Source organism: Eublepharis macularius, chromosome 6 (genome assembly GCF_028583425.1).
Source record: "Eublepharis macularius isolate TG4126 chromosome 6, MPM_Emac_v1.0, whole genome shotgun sequence".
In the NCBI taxonomy this organism is placed as follows: Eukaryota; Metazoa; Chordata; class Lepidosauria; order Squamata; family Eublepharidae; genus Eublepharis; species Eublepharis macularius.
The window spans coordinates 100,485,783-100,500,295 of NC_072795.1; positions in this window are offsets into that span (position 1 = coordinate 100,485,783).

Here is a 14,513-nt window from a genome sequence, read left to right on the forward strand (position 1 = left end):
AGGTAAGTCACAGCCATGACTCATCTATTGCAATAGCAAACCCTAGACTTTCAATTGCAGACAGCCATTTTATGTGCTTTTATATATTAAACCTGAATAACATTAAACTTTACAGTCTAAAACATGAAATAATGCATTTTTTAAAAAAAATGAGTTGGTTGTGTATGAGTAGCAGGAAGCTCGAATTGGACAGAGAGAGATGGATGAAATGCACACAGGATTTGAGCTATGATACCAGGAGAACCACTTACCATGTAACCTTGAAAAACCCACTGACCCTGTTGTTGTTAACACAGTGAACTCATCTGGAAATTGGATAGAACCTGGACCTCTGAGAATACCAGAGACATGATCTTAACTACTTTAAAAAGCATATGTAGTTGCACTGTGATACGAGGCTATGTCTATGCTGATATTTCATATTTCAGTAGACTGCCTACCTGTTACATCTATCTTTTCTGCCCTTCCTCTAGCATATACAGTTCTTCCTTGGTCTATGTATATAGCTGCAGATATATTAAAAGATAAAAACGTAAGAGTTAAGGAGTGAGGTAAACACCTACTGCAAATCCAAACATTACAATAATATAAAAGGAAGACATTTGTTTTCATCTCCCTGTTTCTCTTTACTCATCATATCATGGCAGTATCTTTTAGGACAGTGTGGTGAATTTTGAGTAGTTTGTGTTTTTTCAGCCATGTTCTGAGAGCAACAAATTTGATGCCATTTTCCTACTTGAAAGTCATTATCAACTTCATTTCTTATTTATAAAAGTGTGTATAATATTCTAGATACTGTTCTGGAATTCATTGAAACAGATCCTCCTTACTCGCATGCTTGCAATGTTTAAAACATTAAATGGATTTAGGAAGGAAAGGGAAAGTATGTATTTAATGCAAAGAAGTAGAGCTAATCTTTGCCTTTCCCCCACCTGAGACAAAAGACAAGAAAAATGACAAAATATTTGGGTGGGGGTAAGACTCTCTATAGTGAGACTGGTCACTGGGTGGATTTAAATCCATCAGCAACAAAAATGTACCTTCAGTTCAACTACAGCTGCAGATTTTCACCCTGAGATCGTATACTGTTCTCAAGCTATCATATAGGATCAGTAGAGTATTGATCCTGTTAAAAATCCAAAGACTAGGCAGCTATCGGTGGTTGAAAGGTTTAAGGAAAATATGTTCTAAAATTAGATGTGGTGAAGAATTAATAAAGCATCGACTGTGGTGAAGTTTGAGGACAAATTATTCCTGTATTGCTGAAACTATACACTGTATATTTGCTCTGCCCTGAAGATACTTACACGAACTAGCCTCCACTGAGGTAAATAAAGAGTGTCATGGATACATTCTGTTCGTGCAAATCTGCTTGAAAGGGGAATGCCGTTGTAACAGCTGGGAAAGCACAATATTTTAAAATTGTTTTTATTATTTTAATTGTATTTATTACTTATTTATTTAGTACATTTTTATCCCATCCTTCCTCTTAAGAACTCAGGGTGGCATACATTGTTGTAATTAACTGAAGCGTGTACACTGTATATTAGTATGTATAAGAATTAAAAGTGCATTGATCATACATAATATTTTAATGAGAATCTTCTAACCTAGGAGTTAATTTGTTTTACCAACTGAAGGAAAATAAGGTGTAGCAATCACTCCCAAAGCCCTGCCTATCCTCCAGGGTTCTGAACTAATCCAAGTGATTGTCAGCCAATCAGAGCCCATGCGACGCCACTGGATGGGAGGGCTGAGTCAGCTCTAGTTTAAGAGAAGGAACAAAGAAACTTTCTCCTCAGACATGGAATTGCAGCTCTGGATGAAAGTGTCCATTTAGACAGGATTTTTATTTGGCTTTTAATTAGGATTTGGGGTCAGGTTAGGGAAGAAACTTCTTTTAGTTAGCAGGGCTAGCATTCACACGTGGAAAAGTGGGGAAGCTGCCAGGGCCTGTAGCTTCCAGTGGAGCCCACTGAGTGCTTTGTCACCTCTGTTCCCAGCTACATATGCTGTGTAGCCCTGCTGGAGAAGGGCATGTGGGTGGTAGGGTTGCCAGGGCCCACACCAGGGGAGGGGGGGTCATAGGGGGGCAGGTGTGGGGGGAACTTACCTCAAGCATGCCTGCACTTTGCACACTTGCATTTCAGAGGACTTCCTTGTCGCACTGTGAATGACATCATTCTCAGTTTGATAAAAGCATGCTCAGAAGCTGTGGCACAGGGCAGGGCTGGGAGCAGGGGATCCCTTGCCTCCACTGGGGGAATGGGATCCCTAATGAGTGGTGGCCAAAGCATCAGCATTCCTGATGGCCAGGGCAGTGGCACTCCCAGCTGCACCAGCATCAGGGAAAAGGCATGCAACTGTGGGCAACTGTGGCTGCAGGGGATGAGAGAGCTTGTGAGTGGGCAGAGGAAGGATGCACAGGCAGGTGAGGCACATTGGTGAGTGGGCAAGAAGGGAAGCCTAGTAATGAGTATAGGGGGGCCCTAAGCACTCTCTGCCCAGGGTCCCCCAAACCTGGAACTGGCCCTGTTAGTGAGACAAGCAAGCAGCCAGCCTATTAAGGGCCTGTCAGTTCTAACATTCATGTATGGGTTTTAGGAACGGGGACTCTGAGACTTAACAAAGTGCCCTAGAACAGTCATCCTGTCAGTTGGGGAAACAGGTTCCAGTGAACCTTGAATGCTGAGTCGGGCTGTCAGGTCTGTCAGGTCCACCTTCTAAAACAACCATTTTCTCTAGGGGAACTGATCTATACGGTCTGGACATCAGTTGTAATTCCAGCCACCACCCGGAGATTGGCAACCCTAATGCTGAGGGAACCTTTCCAGAGAAAAGGGAATCAAATCTCTCGTTAGAGTTTGTGTATGTTAACTGAGGCTCAGTTTCAACATGCAGGGCCGGTGCCAGAGTTTCTTGCACCTGAGGCCAGGGTCAGCTTCAGGGCTGTTGCCGCCCCCACGTGCACCCGCACCCGGACTGCATGATGATGTCACTGTGTGTGACGTCATCACGCAGCATGGCGCTGCGAGCCAGCCCCATTGGTGCAGCAGGCAGCTGGGATGGTGTGCAGGTGGCCTCCCAGCTCTCAGTTGCCCCACGCTGCCCCGGTCACCTGCTGTGCCTGGCCTGCAGCTGTGTGCAGGTGGCGGCGGCAGCACAGGGCAACTGAGCGGAAGGGCTGGGAGGCTGCCCACTCAGACTGCCCCGCGCTGCTGCCGCCAGCACACGCTCCCAGCCGGGTGCAGCAGCTGCAAGTCAGGCGCAGCAGGCGGCCAGGGCGGCACACGGGGGGGGGCTTCCCAGCACTTCCGCTCAGCCGCCAGCACTGCCATTGCCATGCGCCCCCGCCCCCAGTGCCCCCTCTGGCGCCTCAGTGCTCGATGTGGCTGCTGGACCCACCTCCATGGATGTGCTGGCCCTGTCAACATGTTAACTCATGTTGGAAAAACGTATATCTGTGGAGCGAAGTTGAAAGCCAGTTGCACTTTCTGTACTGAAGTATTCCACACAAAAACTTTACCTTGTTACACAACTTATTTTCTGTAAATAAATCTTATTCTTTATCACCATCTGTTTATTTGTTAATTGTACTGTAATATTTCAAAGTGTTTTGCTCATTTTAACTGTTAATTTTCTTATCGGTGATACTTGGATTTTTTCTTTGTAAGCTACCCTGAGAATTCTGTGACATAATAAATGAGGCCGAAATATTTTAAATACAAATATTTACTTATTACTGGGGAAACTTGTTTTTAAACCTGAGGGGATGGGGTTATGCTGCCTCATGGCACCTGAAGTTGTATCAGTTGGTGCCATTGTGCCTTGGTTGGATTCTATGAATTTGTTTTGGTACCTGCGTCTTCTTCTGGTGAAAAAAAACCCTCTGCTACTGAAGGAGCTTCTTACATGGGAAAATTAGGACAGCAACTTCTGCTGAAGGAAGGAGTCGTGATTCAAGCAACTAACCCATAGTATTAAACTGTCTGCAAAATGCCACCCCCCCTTTCAGTAGAAATGGCCTAACTGGTGGAACAGCCGGAGATGCTACTGTAGCCAATCTTATAACCAGACTATGAAGTAGTTTTGACAGACAATTACACCTCCCTGCTCCACACCCCATCATGTAGCCTTTGCTATCTTAGCCATAGACCTGTTGTGGTAATAAGTGTGAATTCATTTTGCAAATTAAATTAGCTACAGGCAAGTCTTTAAAACTGGTTTGCAAGTGATTACATGAGAGAAGATTCAAAAACAATGAAGGTTCTCATTTGAAACAATCTCTGTTTTGCTTAACTATGCCTCCTTTTCAGGAAGATTGCTCACAGTTTTTAAAATCTCCTAAATGTTGTTGTTGTATGTGAATTTTCTTCTTTGAAATCCCACATTTCATTAAGAGCAGTTACTCTATATGGTAGTAGCTGCTACAAGCAATTCCTATAAACTAGAATAATCTGGTACCTTGAATTCTACGGTCAGTTCTTTATTCCAGTGGGTAGCCATGTTAGTCTGCTGCAGAAAACAGCATAATGATGAATCCTGTTCTTCGTTATTTGTTCTCTGATGAAGGGAGCTTTGACTCTCAAAAGCTCACCCCTTGGAAATCAAGTTGGTCTGAATCCAAATCTTGCACTTCTACTACAGACCAACATGATTACCCACCTGAAACTATCTGCGTTATATATGTTAACCTCAGAAAAAGATGCTATGATGGACCACTCTCCCCACTGTGAAGTAGATTTTCCCGCCCAAATTCAGTTTCCCTGCTTTGGCTGAGCAGCCCCAAGTAGAGTGTTAACATTTGTAGTTAGAAAGTCTGTTTGTCCCACCCTGACATGCAAGTATAATTTTGGCTTTTTAGCCCAACCCAGGAACTTGATGGGGAAAAGCAGGAGCCCTCTTCCTTTTTGTTGGAAACGGCACTAGAGACTGTGTAATATTAAAAAAGAAATAACTTTATTTAACAACCAGGGATTGAGTAAGGGGATGGAAATGCAGAGCTTCAGGTATTACAGAATGGGCAAAGGAGTATCCTAGAGGTTTATTTTCATATATTCATGGTTCTTAACAGTGAGAGGTGTTTTACATAATTTAGTTACAGCAACAATGTTTCTTCAGAAAGTTTCCTATGACAATTCAGGTTTCCTGAAGTTAGTATAATACTGGTTTTCCTTCACAACAGATCCAGGGTTCTCCTCAGAGCCACCACCACCCCTTCCTAGAAATTGGACAGGAATTAGTCTTCTTCTCCTCAGAAGATATAACCCTTCTTCTTCTTAGTTTGAAAGGGAGCCTCAATCCACTATCTCATCATTCTTGCCAAAACATACTCCCAGTTCCCTGGTGTCTATGTAAAACATACTTCATCTTATGCTGACACTTATACTTTAAATTCTTAGACAGAATTCTTCCTCAGGACATAGATCCAGAGGAGTTAGCCATGTTAGTCTGTAGTAGCAAAATAGAAAAGAGTCCAGTAGCACCTTTAAGACTAACCAACTTTACTGTAGTATAAGCTTTCGAGAATCACAGTTCTCTTTGTCAGATGCTGACGAAGAGAACTGTGATTCTCGAAAGCATATGCTACAGTGAAGTTGGTTAGTCTTAAAGGTGCTACTGGACTCTTTTCTATTTTCCTCAGGACAGTAATACTACAGTTAAGGCCAAAGAGTCCTCATTCTAAAGGTGAACCTATCTGACTTTTCTTGTCAGAGTCCATGACTCCAAAACCTGTCGGAATCCAACTGACTGCCTTCAGACTGATTCTAAATGACAGTCAGAGAAGAGGGAGCACCCTGTTACTCAAGCACTCTTCCCTTCCCAGCTCTGATTTTGCTGCACTTCAGAAATCTTCTGTTAAGTGCAGTCCATCACAGATGCATTTTCATGGACATTTTACCTTTCTAAAAAGAGGTTGTAGGCCTAGTCTACTTATTCATTCTTCTCCCAAAATCATTAGCTCATCAGGAAAATATTTCAGTTTAAAGTGAATTTATTATTATTAATAATATTAAATTATTAATGCATGTTTTTGGAAATTGGGGGGGACCTAATTTGGGCATATGGGTACATGGGGAAATTGGAAATAGGCTTCAATGATGCACATTCTTACTTGAGGGCAAATTGCATGAAATTCAGTGGGACTTTCTTAAAGTCAATGATCATAAAGCAAGGTTGCACATTTCACCAATAGACCCCACCCCAGCAAAAAATTAGGATTCATGTGATACATAACCACACTCTCATAAAGCATAGTATCACCCTGACATCACAGCCATATTCATTGGGGCTCATTTTTAGGATCAGACCAGTGGCAGTGGTCTGTATATCTACTGTTCCAGTACTGATGGTTTTCTAACTATAATTACTTTGAGCAGCAGGATATTCCAAGGTCTGAAATTTTCTATATGTTGGATCCTATATTATTGTTATCCTGAAAGCTTCCAAAAATACTTCAGAAGAAACATGGCATACTTATGTAGTGCATTATCACTAAAGTATGATGTTATGTGGGTGTTGCCTAGATATTATGCCAACATCAATACTTAGGACTGGGAGTCAAGTATTTGATTGTTCTTTTGAACTTCAATCCATAGTCATACTTGCTTTGAAGTTTTCCTGTACTCAGTGAAACTCAAATGCATGTTTTTGTCCTGATTATTCCACCTCTTCCATTTGTTGTTTCCCTTGTCTAATCTGAGACTGTAAGCCCTTTGGGAATCCTATAAGGCACAATGATAGCATAAATATTGTTATTGTTATTGTCATTGTTATTATTATTTTAGAATTGGGAAGCTGGACATTTACAGTACTGTTCTCCCCAAGGAAAACCCCACTGAAATTAATGGAATTCTAACAGACTATATTTTCAGGGTTTTAGTATATAAACAAGAAGGAAAGAACTATGCTTTCCCTTAATGAACAGCTACCTTTCTTCAGCGTAATGGATGTAAGCCAGGAAAGGGTATATTTAAATCACACAGAGATCAATAAGACTTAAAAAAGAAAGTTAAGTGCTAAAGTAATTTAAAGTGAGACATGTAAATATCACCATGTCCCAGATTGCACCAATTAGAAAAGAAAGTTGGATAGTTTCAGCTAGGCTTATTTTAATATGTTTTGGATTGGAGCCAGCCTAGAAAAAGGTTCTTCCACAGTCCTCATTGTGCTAGAATAATGAAATATTTGATCAATTGCTTTGAAAAAAGGAATGTGGTAAATCTGAAGGAACAACTTTATAGAAACCTTCAGATAAGAAGAGAAAAAGATTGTGCAGGTCCAGGCTTACCTTCAAATTGCACATGAAACACAAAACTGATTAATAAAGGGAAAGGAGCTAAACCCTTTCACCCAAACCAACAGCACCTTAAAATCCTTGAATGTAAAACTGCAGATGTCAAGGCTTAATAGAGAGAGTTAATCAGAAAAGTAATTGGACAGAGTTCCTGTGGCATTGCCTTTGGCTTCTCCTGACTTTGTAAATTCCTTCCAAGGAAAATGGTAACATACTGATGCCTGCCAATTTTAGAAAATGCTTAGTCCCCACTCTATTTGCCCCTGGCAAAACAGCTAAATTAGGGGTCAATAAAGAAATTTGGCTGTACCTGAACACCCATTATTCTAAACAGCTCCAACCTGAGGTCTTTCAGTGCCTCAAGTTTGAGTCAACTTGAGGCACTGAAAGACCTCAGGTTGGAGCTGTTTAGAATAATTTATAAAAACAAGTTGCAATTGTTCAATGCATTGCCTAACGTTTATTAATAAAATATAAAAAGAGTTGCAAAACTTGGATAGGAAGCCAGTTGAATTTGGAAGTGTTACCCTGTCTACTTATTTCATAATGGATTTTAATTGATAAAAACATTGCTTAAGAAGCTACAGCAAAAGGCAGATTAATTTGGCCACTTGGCAGGTCTGATTCTTTTCACAAAGAGAAAAGAGCAAGGTAAGAATGGGGGGAGGTCTTTATATTAGGGGAAATGGGACTTTATAAAATCAGGAATTTTTAATAGATTACTTCAGAACTTCCACTGTTCAAGAAACCTGCACAGAGCATAGTAGAGCAAGGAGGTAAAAACTATTTTTAAAATGTGCATACTGGCAACATCCTGGAGAAAGAAAATGTCTTGTCACTTTAATAGAGGCTGACCAGGAATGATATTTAACAGGTGGCGTTATTAACTCCCTTGTCATGAAAAGCTTCAACTGCCCCTTTCCACACATTAAGCCTCTATTAAAGAGATAGGACATTTTCTGCCAGGACTGTTGGCAAGACTAAAAAACAAGACCCTCAAAGTCACAAAAATTCACACTTCTACCACATCCAGACTTTGGAAGCAATCCTAAGCAGATCTATTTGAATAAAGGAGGGCAACCATACTTACCAACTATATGTCCAAAAAGGTGGCTAGAGAAGATGTGCACAAATAATGTGAGTTCAATGACCTTGAGAAATTGTGTTAGCACGAGGGACTAAAATTAACTTAAAATGCTGATTTTGAAATCCAATCTAAATCCAATCTTATATATGTTTACTCTGAAGACAGTTCTGCCATGTCCTCTAAGTCATCTTTTCTCAGTGTTCTCAAATAATTTTGTTGGGCTACAAGCATCAATAGGATTTCAACAAACTAGTTGACTATAAATAACATCCTTCAGTGTATCCTCCTGTGCCATGATATGAGACCTATTTTAATTTTAAAAATTAGCTAAAACATAGGCAGCTTGAATAGAAGGCTTAAAATCTCTCAGCAGCCCTAATTTTAAGCCTATCATTCTTCCTGGTGAAGACATCTCATCTAGGGATATTTAATGTTTAAACGATTAAACAATAAGGACTTACCACTCATATTTTAGCATTGCTTACCATTATATATTGATGTCAATGTTTAAATATTAAAACCATTCCAGAGAGGTGACTGAACAGACCTCCTAGAGTTGGTATGTGTGCAGGTAAAGCTGGCTGAATGAAGGTGAAGAAGGGCCGTGGGCACAGCAGAAGGTCCCAGGCTCGGTCTCCAGTTCAAAGTACAAGGCTCCAGTTCAGAGTAAAAGACCTCCATCTGAAAGCCCTTGCCATAGTAGACAATATTTACCCAATGGTCTGATTCAGTATAATATAGCTTCATGTGAGAGTTGTTGATAATGACATCCCTACTGCTGCTGGGCCAGCAGGTAATTCCCATGTGTCCAGAGAACTTAGCTGCCCGGCAAGAACATCAGTCACCCTAGGAGGAAGACAAGCCTGAACTAAGGTGCTGAACCAAAAACCACTGAGGCTTCTAATAGAAAATAGAAAGCCCTCACTCCCTGGTCTCTAGGGCCTTTCACTTGTTGCAAACACATGCAGGGAGAGCGCACTAAAAAGAGGCACAGAATCACTTCACAAAAGGGAGACTGAGTTTGTGCTTTGTAAAAAAAAATGAAATTTACATCCTTTATCTTCTCATCTGTCAGCAGATCAGATAATGACACATAACAATATAACTTTCCCCAGCAAACCAACATACCGTATCTTTGATCTTGGTGGTCCCTCTAGAGGTGAGAAAGTATTTAGCTTTTATATGTTTTTGGTCATTGCAGTTGTGGGACAAAATAAAGCTAGCGTTGAGAGTGGATTATCTGATATACAGTGACCACAATTAACATAAAGAGTTTTGTGAAAAATTGCTAAACTCAGTTGTTGCCATTTAATGCAACACTTGATTGTCATTGGATGTGAGACTCAAACCTAAATATACACCCAGATGTACGAATTGACCCTAGATATACATCTGTATCTGCAAACTGCATAGATGGGCCATATCAAAATGTAGGCTACCAAGAATATGCCTGGACTCTCTTCCAATGGACTTCTAGTACTTCATAGAATGTATGTCTCTTTAATTTCAACTAGAGCAATTCAGTAACTGATCACTGTGAAATATTGCACTGAAGCAAACAAAATATTGCTCTAAACAGAAAGTGAGGATATAGAATCTTATAAAGCACATTTTTTTCAACATCCCATGCAAACCAAAACCACATCAAGGAGAATGTAGACGATATATAAGAAAAGAAATGCATAACTTTACATTGGCATGTAATCAAGCCATTCCTATTGGCGAGTGAGTCAAGGAGATAGTTTTTTAATATATGGGAGCAACATATAGCAATTTAATGGAATATACTCTTGATAGCCTAATGGGCAAGGGCAGCACAAATCCATGAATGGGACAGAAAATTAACTGGGTGTCCTCTTCCAGCCTTTATCCCCCACACATTCTGTGCTTATGTAAAGACCTTGTAAGGATTCCTCTCCAAGCCAGCCTCTCTCTTAGAGTTTCTATTTTCCATTATATGATGTTCTTAAAGAAATGCGGCCTGCAAACACTGGCAATTTTCACTGAGCTATCTGATCTCTCGCTCTTCAAGACACATTAACCAAACTTCTGTGGAACATTTTTAACCGAGCTAGATATGAAAGCATAGGTAACATTTTGAGTTGTTTTTATCTGTTTGTAATACAGAGAGTTTTCAGGGAAAAAGCACATTCCTAGACAACAGCATGACTGGACAAGATATTGCTGTAATACTTAATAAGTGGGTTGTCTTCCTACCAAAGCAAGGCATTCCTTCAGAGTGGGGTCGTGACTCACCAGTGGAGCATGTGCATTGCATGCAAAAAGTTCCCGGTCCTGCGCCCAGCATCTCCAGCTGAAAAGCAGGATCTGGCAACATAACCATTACTTGAGACCTTAGAGTGTCTTGGCCAGTCAAAAGAAAACAGTACTGACCTGGATAGACCAATGGTCTGACTCAGCATGAGGCAACTTCCCGTATTGATCATCCGTTGATTCATACTTGTGGAACTACCTGTTTATTGGCTTAAGCTGCTTCTCATCTTGTTTCCCTTCTATTCAAGTTTGAGTCTGTTGTGGTTTGGATGAACACGACTGGATGCTTCTAACTAGATAAATAATTTTGGTATGGTCCTGTGGAACCAAGTGTAAGCATACCATAGAGAATAGTTTTGAAGTCCCTCATATCCAGAAGACTGAAAAAAGCTATTGATAGTAATTTAATCCAAACACTGCTCCCCAACCATATCTTCAAATACTAATCCAAGAAGCACCACACATCAATTCACCCCTCCCACTTACACACATAAGTTGATACCATATAATGTGTTATGCACATATAGACAGAAAGGACACCACTTCAGTCATCATTTTTATATATCCCCTCCATTTTTTTCTTATAAGCAACCCTATGAGCTTTGTTAGGCTGAGAGACGGGCCCAAGAATGTTCAGTGAACATCGTGTGGCTGAACAGGGACTTCAGCAGGAGACTGATGATTACTAGTTTCCAGGGAGCTGAATATGATTTGAGTGATGAATTGCTGTATTTGATGTCTACATTCATCACCCTTGTGTTGTTGCAAAACCTTATATGACCTAAGGTAACAGTAGGATAAGTGGTGACCTAAGGTAGCAGTAGGATAAATGAAATAGGTGCATAGATCAAGAGAAGCAATGCTTCTCTTAAATCATTTTCAGTGGTCTTAAAAAAAAACTTCCTTTCTGTCTCCAGCTGGTATCTCCCTGATGCAAGCCCACCACACCACACTCCATACTAGAAATGTTTTAATAACAGCCAGCATAATAGTTGAATGAAGCAACTCAAGATGGTTCAAGCTAGCTGATTGTCAACACCAGGCATGTGTTCCTTCAGTGGGGGCCTGCTTGACACCATTTGCCCAGTACCCAAATCAATGGTGAGGCTGATGCCTGACTTATATTGGTTCATGGAAACTGTAGGATCTGTTTTGTTGTTTTGAGGCAGAATTTTCTACTTTAATAAATAATGTATTTTAAAGGATGTCACATAAACCGCTATGAGTTTAGGACAGAAGTTTAAATAAATAAATTTACGTTAGTACCACATAAGCTAACTAAGCCTTACTTTCCCAAGGCACAGGGGCAGGGTTACCAGAATCAAGCCACCAAATTATTTGTTGGCACCTGTAGAGCTGGGTCTGCGACGGGGATCTGACTTTCTGTAGAGATGAAGAACCAGATTTGGATATCTGCATCGCCTGGAAAATCTACTAGCTCTGAAATCTTGCAAAAGGAAAAAACAAGTATATCCAATGCAGGCGAGCAGAACTTTTATTTATCCATTTAAAAACTTGTTTCTGTCCTATAAAAAGGACCAGCCGATTATTAATATTGCATTTATAATTAACTGTTCCTCCCAGGCACTCAGAATGATGTATATTCTGGATATTTGTTGTTAGTCTTTTGCTTAGAAACCTCCACCAGGGGTCTTCATAAGTCAGCTATGACTTGAGGATACTCTCCACTATCAAGATTTTTTAAATAGTTTGTACACTTCTCAAGTATTGGAAAGTTTAGTTCTAAGGTTAAAAGCGAAAAGGTCTATATCATAAATCCTTTGTTTGACTGCTGCCCAGGCCTTCTCAAAATGGCAAGACAATGATGCTGGGACAGATAATCCAGCTCTGTCAATTTCTTGGATGATCGTTTTCTTCCATTTGCTTATAAGCATCTTCCAGTACTAAAAACGCATTGCTAGAGGTCAATAGATGGTAAATAGCCAGAAGTTAATGGCCGTAATCCTCAAAATAGCTGCTAATTATAATAATGCTACCTGAAGAAAGCCACTGTTAGATATTTAGGGAGACTTAATATTTTTATCGCTAACCATGTTTTCCCAAGAAGGTTCAGAAATGAACTAAATAAAATGAATTTCTTTTTTACAAATTCATGTAGCATTCTCGGAGTACAGTGTTTTATGATAGCCATTTTCAGGGCTAAAGCATTCGCAATTCTGCAATTTTACAGAGAACTCATTACTTCAAGCACTTTCTTCAATCCATAAAGATTATGAAGGGGAAAAAAATCTTCCAGACAGTATCATTCCACGCACTTAGGCTGCCATCTTAAGTAAACTTACTAGGGAACACTTTTGCGCACACATACTAAGGAATGCACTATTAATGATGGACACAATGGCAACATTTGAGCTATATAGAGCCAAGTTCAAAAGCAAAACCGAAACAAGAATCTCACTGTATTCCATTTCACCATAGTATATGGACCATATATGGCATACCTGTGTAGGTATGATAGTTGCGCATAGCAGAGGAATCCAAAATGTATGCCACAAAATGCAGCTATTAACCACACTCCCATACCAAAATAACCAAGTTTTAGAACACTCCCTCATTGCATCTCTTAGCCAGCAATCCTAAACACACTTACTAAGGAGTTACTTCCATTGATCTCCGTGGGATTTACTTCTTAGTATACATGCTTGCGACTGCAGTATTAATGTGGCTTCAGCTTTTGTTGTTGATGTTCTTTGGACTGGTAACATGGTCATTAATTCCAGTTACTGCATGAGTTCTTAATCTACTATCAGAAACACTGGTCTGTCTCTGACTTTATAGAAACAGCATTCTTTTAAAAGTTGCTGAAAAGCTTGAGTACTTTTGCCTCATGAATTTTCAAAACAGGCAGTGCTTATTTGATACCTCAAGAGATGGTGTCATTTCCTCTATAATGCAGGTAAATCACCTCTTGCGTCCTGGGAAAAGCTCTAAAAACACAAGCAAGAAATCACACTGTGACATTAGTTTTCTCTGCCAACCTAGTTTTAGCTACTGTTTCTCCTTCAAGTATTAACCATTGATTTGGGATGTTGTAGAGTAAACCTTGTCAGACAGCATTTTTCCCCACAGTTTGGAGATGGTTTAAATACCTGATTTATTGTGAGGTGCAGATTTTTAAAAGCAATAAAAGTATTCTTTTGTTGAACAGTGAACAGCTGTTTTGAAAGGCCGAGTCCAAGTGAATACCAACCATTCTCAATTTACCTAATAATTAAATACTGAATGATTTTGACATGGTTTCACATAGTTTCACATGGTTTCACATAGTTTTATGCAGTCAGTATTTTAATATAGCATCAAAAAAGCTGCCATGTTAAAGAACAGATTGTGGAAAATTACTGTTCACTCATCTCTTGAATAGAATGGTGCAACAAAACGTCTTGGGCCAATCCTGGGCATAAATGCCTTATTAAATTCAACAAGATTAAGCATAATGAAATTGGGGTTGCAGTCTGTTTTTTTCAAAGTGACAAAATAGGTATTCTTCTAATGCAATTGAATAGGAGTTTATGCCTTGTGATAGAGAACCTACAACTGTCAAACTGCTGTACCAACCTCAAACTTTCTTCCAAATCAACATGAGTTTCTGTAGGAACCAAGCACAGAGAATATCTGCCTTCATCACTTTAGGGAAATAAGGTGCAGCCCAATCCAAGACATGCTTACTCAGAAGTCTGTTACTTCAGTGGTACTTACTGCCAGTTGAACTTACTATCAAGGAAATGTACATAGGATTGCAGCCTAAATATTCATATTGCTGCTTCCTATAGCCATTTACAATAACATTTGTGGCCACATACCTTTATATAATATGTATCTTTTAGGTCTCTAATT